General features: G+C 35.2%; 1 protein-coding gene and 1 pseudogene across 8 annotated transcripts in view; both read left to right on the top strand.

Annotated features, from left to right (window-relative positions):
• Nucleotides 1-20,282, top strand: part of LOC123597854 (BEN domain-containing protein 5) — a 1,446,709-nt gene that overhangs the window by 147,781 nt on the left and 1,278,646 nt on the right. The window lies entirely within an intron of this gene.
• On the top strand, nucleotides 13,130-13,232 carry LOC123600065 (annotated as a pseudogene).

The following is a 20,282-nucleotide window of genomic DNA, read 5'->3' as shown; positions in this document are numbered from 1 at the left end:
ATGTTTACTGGCACCTTGTAGGCTCTTATATGATAGTCTTTACTGAATTGCAGTCATTTCATTGTTTCTTTCTTTTTCCTTATCATTGAAACCTTGAAGTCAGGGATGGTTTCTTATTAGTTTTGGTTCTCCAGTGCCTAGTGTACTAACAGTCATATAACAAGGAGATTAATAAATGTGTGAATAACTGAGAGAGGACAGTTAGTGAACAAAATGGTTTTTGTAAAGTGAGATTTTAAGATTAATAAAAATATTTTTATGTTTAGATAAAAATATATTAATAGCAGAAAAAATATTAAGAAGGAAAACAAAAAAATTAATTACTTGGTGCTTATCAGACATTATGATAAGTGATGTACATAGTTTATCTCATTTAATACTCACTGAAACTTTCTGAGGTATTATATATCTCTTGTAGGTGAGGAAACTAAAGCTCAGAGATGTAAAGTTATTTCCCTTGAATTGCATGATTGACAAGATATATCGATGAATTTGAAAATGAGGGTTTCCTGGCTCCAAAGGCCATACTTTTAACCATTGCATATACACATTACCTTATTATAGGCTAGTTTATGACATATGAATAATATATATATGTGTATATATATATGTGTATATATATATAGCCTATAAGCCTATATATATATATATATAAACCTATATATATATGTGTGTATATGTGTATATATATGTGTGTGTGTGTGTGTGTATATAAATATATATATATATATATATATATATATATCCATCCTATAAGATAAGACATATAGGTTTTGTGATAAGAAAAATAAAACATTGTCTACTTATTTTAAAATAAGCCATCCAAAGGGCACCTGGGTGGCTCAGTCACTTGAGTGTCCAACTCCTGATTTCAGCTCAGGTCATGATCCCAAGGTCATGAATCAAGCGCCATGTTGGACACTGTGCTGAGCATGGAGACTGCTTGGGATTCTCTCTGTCTCCTGCCCCTCTCCCCTGCTTGTGTGCACTCTCACTCTAAAAAATTTAAAATAAGCCATCCAAATAAATACTATTTGGTTGCCAATAGTACTATTGTTTTACAATTGATATGAATACATGTATATTGAATATGAGAAGAACAATATAATTTATACTACAAATTTGCCTCAGAGACTTAATATAATATTTAAATTACTGTGGCATGAAAGAGGGTCAGTAAAAGAAAGACATGGTTCAGTTGTTTATATACCATTTCAAGACGATGGAAATAAAAACTTAAAACTTTTATTTTTAATTTCTATGATGGAATTTTATTATATTTATTTGTGTAATCTTTAAAAATTACTGTTTTATTTCCTTTTGAAAGAAAATAGTTTTTATTCTTGGCACAGTATGAAAATGTGCCATGACTACAATAGAAATCAGGGGTTTTAGGTTAATATCTCACTTTTTTTTAGATATGCAAATGGTTGATATACTTTTTCTTTTTAACTTTTCAGGAATAATTGACAAATATAATTATAGTTATTTAAAGTGTCCAATGGGATGGTTTGATATATATACATGTATATAAAATATTCTATATATAATATAGAATAATTACCAAGATTTAGCTAATTAACACATCAATGTCCTCACATAATTAACACAGATAACTTTTCTTTGTGTTAAAAATCCTTAAGATCTACTTTTATCAACTTTCAAATATACCATACTGTATTATTAATTACTATAATCATGGTTTATATTAGATCCTCAAAACTTATTCATATAATTGAAAATTTGTATCTTTTTAGTTATATCACCCCATTTCCTCCTTCCACCAGTCTCTGGCAACTTTTCAATTTGCTGTACAACTGACTTTATTGCAAAATTATTGAAAATAGCCAAGATATGGAAACAACATAAATATCCTTCCATATGTGAAATGGGCACAGAAAATGTGACATGCATGCATGCACACACACACACACACACACACACACACACAGGTACAGAGGAATGTTATTCAGCTATTAAAGAGAGTAAATCCTATTTGTGACAATGTGAATAAATCTAGAAGGCACTATGTTAACTAAATTTTTTTACAATGGCATTATAATATAATGCCAAACACACAGGTTTTGGTTTCAGACAGAACTGGTTTCGTATATTAACTTTTACTCATCTATAAAATTAGGAAAACATATCTATATTATAGAACATTATGCTAAGTAGTATAATATATAAAAGAGACAGGACAATATATGGCTATCAACTTCAGGTTATAATTCTGGCACATGTATATCATTCCAAGAGTGCCAAAATGTGCCAGGTAGTTTTGTGGGTATATTTATAGTGTTATTACCAATCCTTAGAACAACCCTACAACATAGGACCCTTAGATTAGGTTACCCCAGGATCATACACTGAGATAAGGACTTAGGTAAAGATTGTATATTTTGATGGAGATCTCAAGAGGGAGATGCTCTGGGTAATTCTTGCTTTTCTGGGCGTATAGTATTCTTGGTCATTCTAGTGTAAGTTCTTTAGGCTTGGAAAATCTAGGCAATCTAAGATTGTTCTGGGTGTTAATAAGAAGGGCCAGAATTAGAAGAATATTTGGAGATTTTAAGTTAACATTCTCCTTTGGCATCAGGAGTTAACTTTGTAGTTGTGGGAAGAACAATGTGTGGATTCAGTTGACCTGGCTTTGAATCCTAGCCTGATTTGATCTTGGGAATTACTTTATGTCTTTGAACCCCATCCTATCAGTCTAAAAATAGAGAAAATACTTTACAAGGTTTTAAAAAAATGGCTAATTATAGTTATCATTTTTCAAATGCGTAATGTGTCCCAGTCTTTGAATAAGGAGCTTGACATGTATCACCTGTAACAGGGCGCCTGGGTGGCTCAGTTGGTTAAGCGTCTGGCTTTGGCTCAGGTCATGATCTCATGGTTCAGGAGTTCAAGCCCCGCATCGTTCTCTGTGCTGACAGCTCAGAGCCTGGAGCCTGCTTCAGACTCTGTGTCTCCCTCTCGCTCTGCCCCTCCCCTGCTCGTGCTCTGTCTGTCTCTGTCTCTCAAAGATAAACATTAAAAAAAAAAAAAAGAAAAAAACATGTATCACCTATAATACTTATCTTTTCAGGACTTTCTAGACTAGGTTAGGATCCCATCTGTACAGACCCATTGCAGTCTATATACTTTCCAGTCTACTAGAAGTACTTGTCTAAATGTCTGAAGTTTGTAACTCTGTAGGAGCTCTTGGTTACCACCATATATCATGCTTAGTCCAGAGCCTGGTACATAATAGGTGTTCAATAAATGTATATGAAATAAATACAATTATCACAACAATTCTTCAGAGTAAGTATTATTAATGCTGATTCACAGGTAAAGAAAATCAGGCTTAGAGAGGATAAACATATGTTAAAATTAAACTGTTTTTAAGAGGTAGAGCCAGGATTTGTATCTGGGCCTGTCTCATAATAGTAAATGGTCAGACACAGGCATTTTGTGAAGCTCACAACATACTTTTACATACTTTATCTCATTGAATCCTCATATCTTTTGAGGTAGGTATTATTATTCTGTCTTAAAGATGAAGAAGTAGAGGCCTAGAGATGTTAAATAATTTGCCTATGACTCTACAGTTAACTAATCAAGTATCAGACTGGGGTTTGAACTCAATTTAGATATGATTAAAATAACAATAGTATTAAATATGAATATAGAATTTACTGTCATGCAAATTTCTAAGTGTTTGACATAAGTAATGCATTTAATTCTCATATCAAACCTGTGAGGTAGCTTCTATTATTATTATTTTCATTTAACAGGTAAGGAAACAGACACCAAGAGGTTAGATAATTTTGCCAAGGTCACTCTGCTGCTAGGTTGTGGACCTGGGGTTCAGACCCAGTTGGCCTCACTCCAGAATTTGTGCTCGTAACCATTTGTGCTATGTCGGGTCATAATTTATATAAAAGCTTATCTCAGTATCAAGCATTTAGCAATAGTTCCAATATTTTTAAATTTTGCATTTAGGTCTTTATAATTTCTGAGGAAAACAAGATTGTTGTAACTTAAAGTTAAAAATATGATACTCAGTTTCCTAAGTTAAAGAATGAAGTGATGTAGCAGAAAAATAGATTAGCAGAAAAATTGATCACTCCATACCAAGGGCTTATGACCATTAACCTTTAAATTAAGAAAGGTTCTCTTGCAGAAAATTATGTTGAGAGACATTTACAAATATTTAAAAATCAAATCATATAGTATATGAGGCCTAGGTTTATAGCCTCTCTAAGAAAAAAATAAATAGTGAATTTTCTGTTTGTAGAATCTGCCCCTTCTTCATTCTCACAGAAATTAGATAAACTTCTCTGTTTAAGGAAGAAGAGTTTTAAAGTTGTGTGTTATTATAATTATGTTAGAGCTCTTGATTTACATTGTTTGAGGGATGTGGTAGAATCTTACTTTTTATTTTCTATGAATATACCAATCAGCATATATGTTTTATACCCCGTGGGAGGAATACAACCCACACTTCCTCGCTTAAAGGAGTTAAGTGGGAGAGACTGATAGAGGCTGTGATTTTTTTTAAATTTTAATGTTCATTTATTTTTGAGAGAGAGAGAGAAAGAGTAAGAGCCCAAGGTGGGGAGGGGCAGAGAGAGGGAGACACAGAATCCAAAGCAGGTTCCAGGCTCTGAGCTGTCAGCACATTGCCTGACATAGGGCTTGAACTCACGAACCTTGAGATCATTACCCAAGCTGATGTTGGATGCATATCTGACTGAGCCACCCAGGTTCCCCTGACAGAGGCTGTGATTAAGTTGATGACAAAATTTATTGTCTAAGGCAAATATTTTTGTCCAGAACAAGTGCTAACCTGGAAGGGATGCTGGGACAAATGGCTTACCCTGGGGCCTGTCAGAGGCTAACCATGATGTGTAGTACCTCTAATTCTAATTGGGGTAAGTACTGTGTAATGAGAAAGCATATCAAAAGCATGTCTTTTTCAGTAGGGTATCGTAGGATGGTGGGGTGGCAAATTGGCAGACTTCTTAGAAGAGGCTCCAATGAGCTGAATATTAAAGGATTAGTAAGAATTATCCTGATAAATTTTAGCAATGGGAAAAACTACCCGGTTCTTATGATATCCAGAAAGACCCAAATGCAAGAGTGATAATGGCACTCTGCTACCAGAGTGAAATGGCAAACTATAACTAACTTTCAGAAATGAAGAGTATTCCTGAGAGTAAGGGCTCACTAAAACTTTTAAAATAATTAATTTAACAAAAAAATAATTTAATTAATTTATTTCTAATATATATGTAGTGTCTCATTCTTTTCTTCATTCTTAAAGAAATAAATGTGCTTTACCAGAGCACATATTGTAATGACACCATCCATGTGTCTATATCCCGAACCTGACTTGAATGGGTCTCTCTGCTGGTTGCTCTCCTCCTCTCCACAACCTCATTCTGTGTCTATCTCTGCCCTGTGGACCCTCCTGATTTATATGTATTGCTGCATTGCTTGCTTTGCTAATCCAAAGTTATGGCCTTGACAAGTGAGTTTAGTCTTTTGTCCCTACTGGAATTTTTCCCATAAAGATGATAGTAAGAGAAAATATTAGGCAGTGTACTCTGTTTTCTCTCTGCTTGTTAATAAATGAATGATTATAAAATCTTGCAACCTTTTCAGCCCCACAATTTCAGCCCTAGACTTCATCCTCAGTAGGTTTGCTGGACTTGTATGGAAGCTTTCTGACTGGATTCTGAAGTTTATCCCCAACTCTTTCTGGTCCATCCTGCACAATGCTACCAAAGCTAAAATGCAAATCATTGGATTATACTACTTTATTGTTGAAATCTTTCATGACTCCCTGTTGTCCTTAGGATAAAATATAAATGCTTTTATCTGACAATGTCTTTAACATAAGATCTGATAAAAATTTGCTTCATATTGATATTATCATTTTATGCCAGAATATGCCCCCTTCAAGGCCATTATCTCTTTCAGGGGAAAAATTAGCATATTTAGGAGAAAACAGCATGGTTATGAAATATAAAGTGTTTTACTGTGTCTAGAAATTCTGTTGGAGAAGTATTGGCAGCTATGAAACTATAGATGAATAATTTAATTCTGTTATTTCTGACTCATAATTGAAACAAAGCTGAACTTCTATTATTGTAGGGTTTTCTTTTTTTAAAAAAATTTTTAATGTTTATTTTAGAAGAGAGAGAGAGAGAAGGGGAAGGGCAGAGAGAGAGAGGGAGATACAGAATCTGAAGCGGGCTCGGGGCTCAGAGCTGTCCTCACAGAGCCTGACGTGGGGCTCGAACTCACCAACTGGGAGATCATGACCTGACCTGAAGTCAGATGCTTAACTGACTGAACCACCCAGGCGCCCCGGGTTTTCATTTGTTTTTTAAATTTCTGACCCCTTTACTGAATTATATATGCATATATATGGCTATGTATCTACATGTATGTTTTTCTCTTTTCTATTTTCTCTACTTCACTTTAAGGAAAAAGTAAAACATTTCATTCCCAAATAACTTTCCTCTAAGTGTGATGACATTTCCAATATAACAGTCCTGAAACAAAGGGCCTTGGAAACAACAGTTGAAGAAGTATGAACTGTGTTTAATAAAATCTTATTTGCACTTATCTTCAGCTGCTCTTTTTAAATCATCTGAGACAGTGTTTTGAAGGGGACTTCCAATACACATAAAACACCCCTCCTATGCTTTAGTTGTAAAATAACTACCAAAAAAGGGAACATGTCACTTGATTAAATGTGGTTGATTGAGTTTGTTTATAGCCCTCTTCTTTCCAAGATTTAAGACACTACTTGAATGATTATATGTGTGTAATGGTTTAAAATCTAAACATAAATACTTTTTCAAGTGATAGCCACATGATACACTTAAAATTGGAATATTTAAAAATTTTATATTATTATTGCTTTCCATTTGCAAACAAATTTAAAATTACATTAATTAGCAAAACTAGAATGTTGTCTGTGGTTTTATGCTTTAATGTTTATAAAATAGTTCTACTTTTGATAGTGTATTGCAGTATTGAAAAATCCATACAAATTGTGGGTTTCATACAGCTTTCAGATAGACTTGCCTTCTGAAGCTATGAGGATATTTTGTGCAGGCTACCTGTTTGCAGTTTGTTTGATTTATCATCCTTTCCCCATTTTTCTCTGTATTGCAGGGGCCAACGTCTTGATATTTGCACTTCCCGGGCTCCCTTATCATCTGGATTCTGACTAGGTTCAGCTTATAGGAAATTCTAGGAGGAGATTCAAGGGCAGGTAGAAAGGAGAAGCCTGGGTATTTCTCCCTCATTGTATCTTGGGCAGCATGTCCAGCAGTGGCTATATTTCCTTTATGGTTTTGCCAGACAGCCCCTTCTTTGTGATCCCAATTTTGTTCGATTGCTGTACTTTGAGCAGAGCCTCAGTGCACCCTTATGACAGGCATGACAATATCTTACGGGGTTGTTGTATGGATTGGAATTGCCAGAAGCATAGCAGATAGTCAGTGGTCAGTAGTGAAAGCCTAGAAAGGGAAGTGATTCATTTTGTGTGTATAGATGGGGTGGGATGGGGTGGGGGGAGGGTGGGAGACAATTGAGGAAGACATTTTAAAAGAGGTAATATAGGAATTATACTTTAATACTCTGCATGGAATGTTTTTTCAGAAAGCATGGTTTTTTTCATTCATTTCAGTTCTTTTTTGTTTTTTTTTTTTTGCTCAAATGTCTCTGTGACCCTGTGTAAAATTTCAACTCTTATTTCCTGACATTTCCTAATCCCCTGTCTGCTTTATTTTTTCTTCTTAGTACTTACCACCATCTAATATAACATATATTTTATTATTTATATTTTTTATTTATTGTCTCCTCCAGTAAAATATAAACTATGAAGGTAGGAATTTTTCTTTCATACCCTGATGCCTAGAACAACGGCTGGCACATGATAGGTGCTCAATAAATACTTGTTAAGGGACACCTGGGTGGCTCAGTCAATTGAGCATCTGACTCTTGATTTTGGCTCAGGACATGATATCACCATTCATGGGATCGAGCCCTACATTGGGCTGTCAGCATGGGGCCTGCTTGGGATTCTCTCTCTCCCTCTCTCTTTGCCCTTCTTGGGCTTGTGCATGGGCTCACTTGCTCTCTCTTTCTCTCTCAAAAAAACAAAACAAAACAAAACAAAACAAAAAAGCGAAAAAACCCAAAACCAAACAAACAACCTTAAAAAAATTTGTTGAAAGAATTAGTTTGAGAATGAGTAGAAATTCACCAGATGAAATTAGTTACATGTGCATTTATTGTATTTTCTCAACTATTGACCTCAAATTATAGAATACAAAGTTGAAGAATTTAGCATGACTGTATTGATATATAGAAACAAACACATATCCAGCAATCTTATTTTTTGAGACTATTACTGATACCTTGGGTGGGATGGTGGGAAAACTTTCAGTAGTTAAAATAGTTATAAAATACATGCACTAATGTTCATGCACCTTACTTCTCAAAGGAGATACTTAGCATTTATTTCTTCTTGTTTAGACACAGTTTTAACTATATTGATTATATGGGTTTTCAGCTCTGGAAATTTGTAGGTAGGGTGGAACTTGAGGAGATAGAAATAATCTTTGGTGTGAAATCAAAGTTGACAAGCTTACAGAAGGAAGGAGGCAGAAAATATAAAAGTAAACAAGAATATTTAAGTATATAACTTTAATAGATCTGTTCTTTATCATAAAGGTAAGATTAAATTATGTACAATATGATTTTAGAAAGATTTCCAGTAAAAATAACAATGTCTCTATATAGCTATTAATATCTTTTTCCTTTCAGTCTGGTTTGCATCCTCACTGTTCCAGCAAGATAGTTCTCTGAAAGGTTGCCAGAGACTTTAGTCATGTAATTTGGTGGTCTTCTCTTAGCTCTTGATTCCTGTGTAGCAAATGATATTTCTGATGATCACCCTTACTTTTTGACATTTTTTTTCCCTGGCAGCATTGACTCTTTCATCCTCATTCACCTGCCTCCTCTCTGACGTACCAGTCTTGTTTTCATCCACATGTGACCCTTAAGGCATTCTCCAAGGTTCAGATTACTTATCTTTTAATCTTTATAAATCTTGAGTATCCTATCTAATAACTCATCATCCATCCATCCATTGAGAATTATGATTATGCTTATTAAATATCCTGAATCCATTAATTTCTATCTGCCTCCTTCATTCAAACCATCAACATCTGTCAGAACTATTGTTCTTCTTGTTTCCTTCCATACATCTTCCCCACCCCCCATTATCCATTCTCAGCACAGCATCTAGAGTGACCCTTTAAAATTTTTTTAATGTTTATTCATTTTTTTGATAGAGATAGAGTGTGAGTGGGGGAGGGCCAGAGAGAGAGGGAGACAGAATCTGAAGCAGGCTCCAGGCTCTGAACTGATAGCACAGAGCCCAGCGCAGGGCTCAAACTCACAGACCATGAGATCATGACCTGAGCTGAAGTCGGATGCTTAACCTAGGCGTCCCTAGAGTGATCCTTTTAAAACTCACATCTAAGCGTATTCCTGTCATATTTAAAGCATTCCAAATGTATGGCCAACATTCCAAATGTGTGGCCAACTAACCTTTGACAAAGCAGGAAAGAATATCCAATGGAAAAAAGACAGTCTCTTTAACAAATGGTGCTGGGAGAACTGGACGGCAACATGCAGAAGAATGAAAGTAGACCGCTTTCTTACACGATTCACAGAAATAAACTCAAAATGGATGAAGGACCTGAATGTGAGGCAGGAAACCATCAAAACCCTAGAGGACAAAGCAGTAAACTTCTCTGATCTCAGCTGCAGCAATTTTTTACTTGACACATCTCCAGAGGCAAGAGAATTAAAAGCAAAAATGAACTATTGGGACCTCATCAAGATAAAAAGCTTTTGCACTACAAAGGAAACAATCAACAAAACTAAAAGGCAACTGATGGAATGGGAAAAGATATTTGCAAATGACGTTCGGACAAAGGGCTAGTATCCAAAATCTATAAAGAACTTACCAAACTCCACACCTGAAAAACAAAATAATCCAGTGAAGAAATGGGCAGAAGACATGAATAGCCACTTCTCTAAAGAAGACATCCGGATGGCCAACAGGCACATGAAAAGATGCTCAATGTCGCTTCTCATCAGGGAAATACAAATCAAAACCACACTGAGACACCACCTCACGCCGGTCAGAGTGGCTAAAATGAACAAATCAGGAGACTATAGGTGCTGGCGAGGATGTGGAGAAACGGGAACCCTCTTGCACTGTTAGTGGGAATGCAAACTGGTGCAGCTGCTCTGGAAAACAGTGTGGAGGTTCCTCAAAAAATTGAAAATATATCTACCCCATGACCCAGCAATAGCACTGCTAGGAATTTACCCAAGGGATACAGGAGTGCTGATGCATAGGAGCACTTGTACCCCAATTTTATAGCAGCACTTTCAACACTAGCCAAATTATGGAAAGAGCCTAAACATCCATCAACTGATGAATGGATAAAGAAGATGTGGTTTATATGTGCAATGGAATAGTGCTTGGCACTGAGAAAGAATGAAATCATGCCTTTTGCAGCAACGTGTATGGAATTGGAGTGTATTATGCTAAGTGAAATAAGTCAGTCAGAGAAAGACAGACATCATATGTTTTGGAACTTAAGAAACTTAACAGAAGACCATGGGAGAAGGAAAGGGAAAAAATAGTTTCAAACAGACAGGGGTGGGGGGAGGCAAACCATAAGAGACTCTTAAATACAGACAATAAACTGAGGGTTGCTGGGGGGGGGGAGACGGGAAAATGGATGATCAGCATTGAGGAAGGATGAGCATTGGGTGTTGTATATAAGTGATGACCCATGGGAATCTATTCCCAAAACCAAGAGCACACTCTACACACTGTATGTTAGCTAATTTGACAATAAATTATATTAACAAAAATAATACTAGCATTTTTTGCAGAGCTAGAACAAACAATCTTAAATATTTTTGGGAACCACAAAGGGCCTTGAATAGTTAAAGCAATCCTAGAAAAGAAAAATAAAAGTGGAGGCATGACAGTTTTGGTTTTTGAGGTGTGATATAAATCTGTAGTAATCAAGACAGTATGTTCCTGGCACAAAAACAGACACATAGGTCAATGGAATAGGATTTAAGACCCAGAAGTGGACCCACAATTATATGGTCAACTCATCTTTGACAAAGTAGGAAACAATATCCAATGGAAAAAAGTTCTTCAACTAAGGGTTTTGGGAATACTGGACAGCAAAATACAGAAGAATGAAACTATATCACTTTCTTACACCATACACAAAAATAAATTCAAAATGAATGGAAGACCTGAATGTGAGACAAAAACCATCAAATCCTAGAGAACACAGGCAGCAACTTCTTTGATCTCTGCCAGAGCAACTTATTTCCAGCCATGTCGCTGAAAGTAAGAAAAACAAAAGGAAATATGACTATTGGAACTTTTATCTAGATAAAAAACTTCTGCACAGTGAAGGAAACAATCAACAAAACTAAACGGTAGCCTTTGCAATGGGAAAAGGTATTTGCAAGGACATACCTGATAAAGGGTTATTATCCAAGATCTATAAAGAACTTCCTAAACTAAATGCCCAAAAAACAAGTAATCCAGTTAAGAAATGGACAGAAGATATGAATAGATACTTTTCCAAAGAAGACATCCAGGTGTCTAATGACATATGAAAGGATGCTCACCATCACTCATCACTAGGGAAATACAAATCCAAACCATGATGAGATACCACTTTACACCTGTCAGAATGACTAAAATTAACCACACAGGAAACAACAGGTGTTGGCAAGGATGTGGAGAAAGAGAACCCTTTTGCACTGTTGATGGTAATGCAAACTGATGCAGCAACTTTGGAGAACAGTATGGAAGTTCCTCAAAAACCTAAAAATAAAAATACCCTACAATTCATAAACTGCATTATTAGGTTTTACCCGAAGGTTTCTAAAATACAGATTCAAAGATGTACATATGCCCTGATGTTTATAGTAGCATTATCAACAATAGCCAAACTATGGAGAGAATCCATACACATACACACACTCAATTCAACATTACTCAGCCATCAAAAAGAATGAAATTTTGCCATTTGCAACCTTGTGGATAGAGCTAGATTGTATTATACTAAATGAAATCAGTCAATCAGAGAAAGACAAATACCATATAATTTCACTCAGATGTGGAATTAGAGAATTTAGAAACAGAAGAGATGAACATATTGAAGAAAGGTAAAGAAACCACAAGATACTCTTAATGATACAGAACAAACTGAGGGCTAATGGAGGGAGGTGAGTGGGAGATGGGCTAGATGGGTGATAGGTATTAATGAGGGCACTTGTGATGAGCATTGGGTGTTGTGTGTAATGAGGAATCATTGAATTCTATTTCTGAAACTAATATTTCACTATGTGTTAACTAAAATTAATAATAATAAAAAAATAAAAAACTTAAAAATAAGACTAATGTAAAACAACAAAATTGCAGTATATATGTAACTATCAATAATTTCTTTAAAGGTAAATGGACTAAATGCCCCAATCAAAAGACATACGATGATGGAACGGATTAAAAAAAACAAGACCCATGTATATGCTGCTTCCAGCAGACTCATTTCAGACCTAAGGACACACACAGACTGAAAGTGAATGGATGTAAAAAGATACTCCATGCAGATGGATCAGGGAGGAACAAATGCCAGAATAGTAATATTTATATCACACAAGATAGACTTTAAAACAAAGACTGTTTTAACCAAAGCAAGAGACAAAGAAAGACAGACATAATTATAAAAGGATTAATTCAGTGAAAAGGTATAACAAATGCGAACATCTATGCATCCAACATAGGCACACCTAATACACAATGTTAATATTAACTGACCTAAAGGGAAAAATAGAAGGTAATACAGTAATAATAGGGGTCTTTAAAAATTTTTATTTATTTATTTATTTTTAGTATAATTGACACATAATGTTGCATTAGTTTCAGGTGCGTGACAGTGATTTGACAAGTTTATACATTATGCTATGCTCACCACATGTATATCTACTCTCTGTCACCATTGCTTCCTGCCTTTTGGCTAAGATTAAGTGTAGTATCTGTTCTTAGTTTAATAGTAGGGGACTATAACATTCCCCAGACATCAATGGATAGATCATCCAAAGAGAAAATGTATAAGGGAGAATTGGCTTTGAATGATACATTAGAACAAATGGACTTAACAGATACATATACAGAGCATTCCATCTAAAAAACAGAATACACATTCCTTTTGAGGACACCTGAAACATTCTGCAAGATATGTTAGGCCACAAAACAAGTCTTAATCAATTTAAGAGATCGAAATCTCAAGCATCTTTTCTGATCACAATAGTATGAAGTTAGCAAACAGTAACAAGAAAGAAACTGGAAAAAAACACAAATACATGGATAGTAAACAACATGGTACTAAATAACCAATAAGTGAACTAAGAACTATAAGGCAATTAAAAAAAATTACATGGAGACAAATGAAAATAGAAACACAATAGCCCAAAATCTTTGGGATGTAGCAAAAGTAGTCCTAAGAGGGAGGTTTGTAGTCATACAGGCTTATCTGAAGAAACAAAGTCTCAAAGAATATAACCTTACACCTAAAGGAACTAGAAAAATATGAACAAACAAAGCCCCAATTTAGTAGTAGGAAGTAAATAATGAAGGTTAAAGCAGAAATAAATAGGGGCGCCTGGGTGGCTCAGTCGGTTAAGCGGCAGACTTTGGCTCAGGTCATGATCTTGCTGTCCGTGAGTTCGAGCCCTGCGTCCGGCTCTGTGCTGACAGCTCAGAGCCTGGAGCCTGTTTCAGATTCTGTGTCTCCCTCTCTCTGACCCTCCCGCATTCATTCTCTTTCTCTCTCTGTCTCAAAAATAAATAAACGTTAAAAAAAATTTAAAAGCAGAAATAAATAGAAAAATAATCAATGAAACCAAGAGCTGATTCTTTGAAAAGATAAACTTAATTGGTAAATAGCCAGACTCATTAAAAAAAAAAAAAAACAAAAAACAAGAGGACTCAAGTAAAATCTGAATGAAAGAGAAATAACAACTGATCCACAGAAATATAAAGAATTATAAGAGAATATTATAAAAAATTATATGCCAAAAAATTGGACAAACTAGAAGAATTGGATAAATTTCTAGAAACATGCAATCTTTAAAACTAATCAAGAAGCAAGTACAAAAATGTAAACAGATTGATTACTCATAATGAAATTGAAGTGGTTATCAAAAAACTCCCAATGAATAAAAATCTAGCATCTGATGGCTTAACAGGTGAATTCTACCAAAGATTTAAAGAAGAGTTAATACCTACTCTTCTCAAACTATTCCACAAAATAGAAGAGGAAAGAAAACTTCCAAATTCATTCTACAAGGCAAGCATTACCCATATATTAAAACCAGAGTCATTACAAAAATAAAAAACTCTAAGTCAATATCTCTGATGAACATAGATGCGAAAATCCTCAAGAAAATGTTATAAAACCAAAATCAATAATATATTAAAAAGATCATTCACCACAATCAAGTTCGATTTATCACAGGATTGCAAAGATGGTTCAATAGGCACAAATCAATGAATGTGATACACCAGATTAACAAGAGGAAGTATAAAAACCCGATGATCATCCCAGTAGATTCAGAAAAAGCGTTTGACAAGCATAATATTCATTAATCATACAACCTCTCACCAAAGTGAGTTTAGAGGAATTAATTATACCTCAACATAATAAAGGCCATATATGACAAAGTGACAGCTAACATAATACTTAATGGTGAAAAACAGATTTTCTTTTAAAATCTGGAACACAATAAAGATATCCACTCTCACCATTTTGATTCAACATAATACAGGAAGTCCTACCCACAGCAACCAGTAAAAGGCATACAATTGGTAAGGAAGAATTAAAAGTTTCATTATTTTCAGATGATATGATACTATATATAGAAAAGCCTAATGGCTCCACCAAAAAACTACTGGAACTAATAAATTCAGTAAAGTTATAGGATGCCAAATTAATATACATAAATCTGTCGAATTTTTAAATTCTAATAACAAAGTAACAGAAAGAGAAACTAAGAAACACCACCATTTACAATTGCATTAAAAAGGATAAAATACCTAGAAATAAACTTAACAAAGGAAATGAAATAACTATACTGTGATATTAATAGGATATTAATAATAGATAGTAGTAAGAGTAGGATAATAGTAATGATAGTAGGATATTAATAATAGAAATTGAAGATGATACAAACAATGGAAAGATATACCACTCATGATTGTAAGAATTAATATTGTTACAGAGTCCATACTCCCTAAAGCAATCTACAGGTTCAGTGTAATCCCTATCACTATACCAATAGCATTTTTCATAGAAGTAGAACAAATAATCCTAAAATTTCTATGGAACCACAAAAGACCCTGACTAGCAAAAGCAGTCTTGAGAAAGAAGAACAAAGCTTTAGATAATCACAATCCTAGATTTCAAGCTATTCTACAAAGCTATAGTAATCAAAACTGTGTAATAATGGCACAAAATAGACACAAAGACCAATGGAACAGAATAGAGAGCCCAGAAATATACCCACATTTCTATGGCCAATTAATCTATGACAAAGGAGGCAAGAATATATGATGGGAAAAAGACAGTCTCATTAATGAACAGTGCTAGGAAAACTGGACAAGTATATGCAAAAGAATGAAACTGGATCACTTTCTTACACCATACACAAAAATAAACTCACATTGGATTAAAGACCTAAATGTGAGACCTGAAACCAAACATTCTAGGCAGTAATTTTTTTGACATTGGTTATAGCAACATTTTTCTAGAATTGTCTCCTCAGGCAAGGTAAAGAAAAGCAAAAACAAACTATTGGTACTGCATCAAAATAAAAAGCTTTTGCACAGTGAAGGACACCATCAAGCAACAAAAAAAGGCAATGTGTACAGCAGTGCCATCAATGACAACCAAATTATGGAAAGAGCCCAAATGTGCATTGACTGATTAATGTATAAAGAAGATGTAAGAACTCACCATGTTCCCCTTGTTTGACCTTAGGTCTGAAGGAAAATAATAACCAGAACAGCAAGACCAAGTGGAAAAACTAACAATTCCTAATATTTATTATAGTGTTTTGTAGTTAACAAAGTGTTTTCCATTCTCTTATGGTCTTTCATAAATTTTGGACAAAATGGAGGGTAAGCATTTTATTCCTACTTTTGGAAAAGGAAATTGAGGTTCATAGAAGTTAAGTGACATCCTTAATTGCATAGAACTAATAAGTGGCAGAATCTGGAGTCAACCCATGACTATCAGACCTGAAAGCCTGTGCTCATATATCTTAGTTCCTGGTTACTCAACATTGATCCATTTGCTTGCTGGCTTAGTCATGACAACCTGAGCATTTCCAAGTTGGAGTACAAGCAAATAAGCAGTCTTATGTCCTGTATTAGCTCACAGGAAAGCAATTTGAGACCCGTTGAATGGAGTAGATGGAATGTACCTACTACCACTTTGGGAAGCTTTAACTCACTCCCCATTTGGGGTTTGAACATCTAATCTGGGAAGGCTGATTGGATGTAACATACCATATGTTGTTCCTCATGGATGGAAGTAGATAATTGGAGTATCTAGCAATTAATGTAGAAAGGGTGACATTTGTGGATTTGGAGAACTTAGTCCTTTAGGAATGGTCAAGAAAATATCATGGGTTTGAAATTGACAATGAAATATATGTTTAAAGAAGCATTTTGGCCTGTTTGTATGTTGTAGCTATAGATCTTAGTTCATATGTTCAGCAAGAAATACCAAATTATTTTAGTTTATTTAAATCCATCCATCTCATTGGGATTTGGGGAAATTCAGTTTCCCGTCATCATTGACGGTCTATGTCTTTCACTCCCATTACATAATATGCCAAGAGGTGTATGTGATACTTAGGCAATGAGATGAGGGCTTCTGATTTTCACATGTCTGGGCACATGACATCCTTATCATCCAATCTCATGTAGCTCCTTGAAGGTGGAATGCTTCACTGCAAGCAGGGAATGGGGATCTTCATGGAGGCCTTTGCCTAGATACAGAGCCCTAGTGCCCAGAGTTCTTCTTCCCTAGGTGCCCTCCACCACCATCCTTTGCTGAGGACTGCCCAGGAGTACCTCTTCCTGTCACCACTCATGGGATCCTTGATTTCTATAACTATTTCAATGTGTGGGATTGTTTCCTTCCTTTCTCTGTTTTCAGTGGAAGTCTCCTTTTCTACTAGCATAATCCTGGGTAATGTGAGGAAGAGAAATGTTAGAGGCTACTTTTGCCTTTTTACTATCATATGAACCTCCTCTGAGGCATGAGATCTCGAAGGGCTTGGAGAAGAATTTGTATGGTTTGTGTGTGTGTGTTTGTATAGGAGGGGTTTGTGTCTAATGTGGAGTATCCTAAACAAAACACCAAAACAACTCAACATGTCAGTGAATTATCTGATGAAACAATTTGCTGTTTGTGACTCCCCCCCCCCCCCCCCCCCCTTTCACAGATTGCTATTGCCTAGGAATCAGAAGACCTGGAACTTCTTATGTATGTAGCCTTGGGCAACTCACTTAACTTCTGAGTGTGTGATCTAATCACTAAAATGGAGTAAGGAAGCCTGTCCTGCCTAGTTGACAATATTGCTATTACATGCAAATGATAGAAGATAGGGAAATATTCTGTAAGCTGTTAATATACTATAAAATATAAGAACTTTTGGTTTTGTGAATTTGTGGGAAGAGAGATATTTCTCACTATGGTTTTAAAGTAACAAAAAACCCCTTGGAATGATCATAAATAGTTTCCACTCACATTGTATTATGAAAGCATGTCATATGGCCATGTCTATTTTCAGGAGGGCAAAAAGTGGAATCCTCCCATGTGTTTTTATGTGTTAGGGAAATATTGAGCATCTATTACATGTGAGGCACTATGTAAGAAACATTACATACCTTATCTTTAATTCTAAGAATGTTATGAAATAGGCAGTATTTTAGGTGAGGACGCTGAGGGCCAAAATTTAGGTAATTTAGTGAAAAATAAAACCAGGATATGACCTTCATCTGACTCAAAGGCCTGGGTTCTTTCCATTGGATCACATACTTCCTTTTTTTCTGCAGTTTTGTTAGCCACAGATGACTTGTAATGGAAGATTTAAGTTTAGGTTAGTAATTATCAGTTAGTCAAAAATAACTGATATTTATTGGGCATTAGGAACCCCAAGCTCACATCTGGGTCTTGTTTTTCTCATTTTTTGTTATGAAGGGATTTGGGGCCTGCACTTTGGGAGTTGATAGATGACTCTAAAGTAGTGTGAAAGTTTATTTTTCAACTTGACTGGGCCATGGAATGCCCAGACATTTGGTAAAACATTATTCTGGGTGTGTCTACGAAGGTTTTTCTGGATAAGATTAACATGTAAATTGGTAAACTGAATAAAGCAGGTTGTTCTCCCTAATGTGGGATGGCCTTATGTAATCAATCAAAAGCCTCAATAGAACAAAAAGGCTGAACCTTCCCTTAGTGAGGGGAAATTTCTTACCTGAGTGCCTTGAGCTGGGAGGGACATCAGTATTTTTCTGTGTTCAGCTGAACCAAAATATTGAGATACGGCATTTGACTGGAACTACCATTGTCTCTTGTGGACTCTGGTTTGCCAATTTCAGATCTTGGGACTTGTTACCCTCCATAGTAGTATGAGCCAATTCTTTATAATAAATCTCTTTGTACACGCACACACACACGCACGCACACACGCACACCCCTTATTGGTTCTCTTTCTGTGGAGAACCCTAATATAGGCACAAACAACTCTTGAAATTGTGTGATTATGAAATCAGCAGTAACAACGAAGAGCTGATGTTTATGGAAGAGGTTCAGACTCCATTCTCTTTTCAGGCAACATTTTATCAAAGATCCTTAATGGAATCTTTACATTGACATTTACATGTTGTCTTATTATATGTGTATTAACTGGTTGTTACCAGTAGGATGACAATTGACAACAGATTTAATAAAACAACATTTTTTTCCTGAAAATACTGACTGCCAGTATGGACCAATGTCATTGCATTTCAGACAACATTTGGCTTACCTTCCTAAAACAAATCACAAAAAATTAAGAACAGAAAGATTGATTCTTTTCCAAGTTTTATATTTTCTTCTGACAACTATTCTGCAACCTCAGGCATAGATTAATGAATGGAGTATGCACAAAGTGATATCAGCTCACATATATGACATTACTCAGATGTCTCCAACTCCGGAAAAAGCATGTGAATGATTTATGGAATTGATATTAATCTCTTTCCAGTAAATGCATTACTTCAAATACATGGGAAATTGATGTTACTACTCTAACGCCAAATTAATTTCTTTCTTGCTGGATCAGCATTGTAAATGGAATTAGATGTTAACCTTTTATACATCTAAACAGGGTAAAATATGGGAGGCAATTTTATAAGTAAAATTTGGATGCTCATTTCTGAAGGGAAGAGTATGTATTTTTCTTCTTTGTGTGCTTTCTTCCTGAAATTTGTGGATCCTGGGATATTGTATCATATTTAAAGTATAACTTAATATCATTTAGGAATAGAATAATTATAATTGAATCTGAATATTTAACACAGGACTATAAATAACAGTATAGCAAATGAGAATTACATATTATTAAAGATACCCCAAATTCTAAAGATTAAGACTATTTTTCAAGGGAAATTTTATCCAAGAATTAATAGTCACTCATAAATATTTTTAATCCATATGTAGGCATAAAGGAGACTAGAAAATTATCAGGCTAACCTCTTCCTCATTTCATATATGCCTGGGACAGTATGGTCTTGAGTTTGTTTTCTCTTTATTTTCCCTGTGTTTCCAGCTTGTTGCTTTCGTTGCCATACTGTTGATTTTGGCCTGCTAAACATTATCTAATAAGCACAATCTTATATTTCAATTCTAAATTATCAGAAGGAAAATTTTATTGGCTCAGTTGCGTCTGGTCAGTTTTGGTTAAAGAGGGTAGTCTTGGGTATGTAGGGCTGCCTTTTAAGGGCAATGGGTAGGACAGACTCTCTAGAAAGGGGCTGTAGGTAGAGGGGAAGTGATAGATATATCTTAAATAGTTAGGTTTGCTGGGCTGCAGTGTTT

The sequence above is a fragment of the Leopardus geoffroyi genome, chromosome C1, assembly GCF_018350155.1.
Source record: "Leopardus geoffroyi isolate Oge1 chromosome C1, O.geoffroyi_Oge1_pat1.0, whole genome shotgun sequence".
In the NCBI taxonomy this organism is placed as follows: Eukaryota; Metazoa; Chordata; class Mammalia; order Carnivora; family Felidae; genus Leopardus; species Leopardus geoffroyi.
The sequence above is the reverse complement of the archived record's forward strand: the minus strand, read 5'-3'. Positions and strand labels throughout refer to the sequence as shown.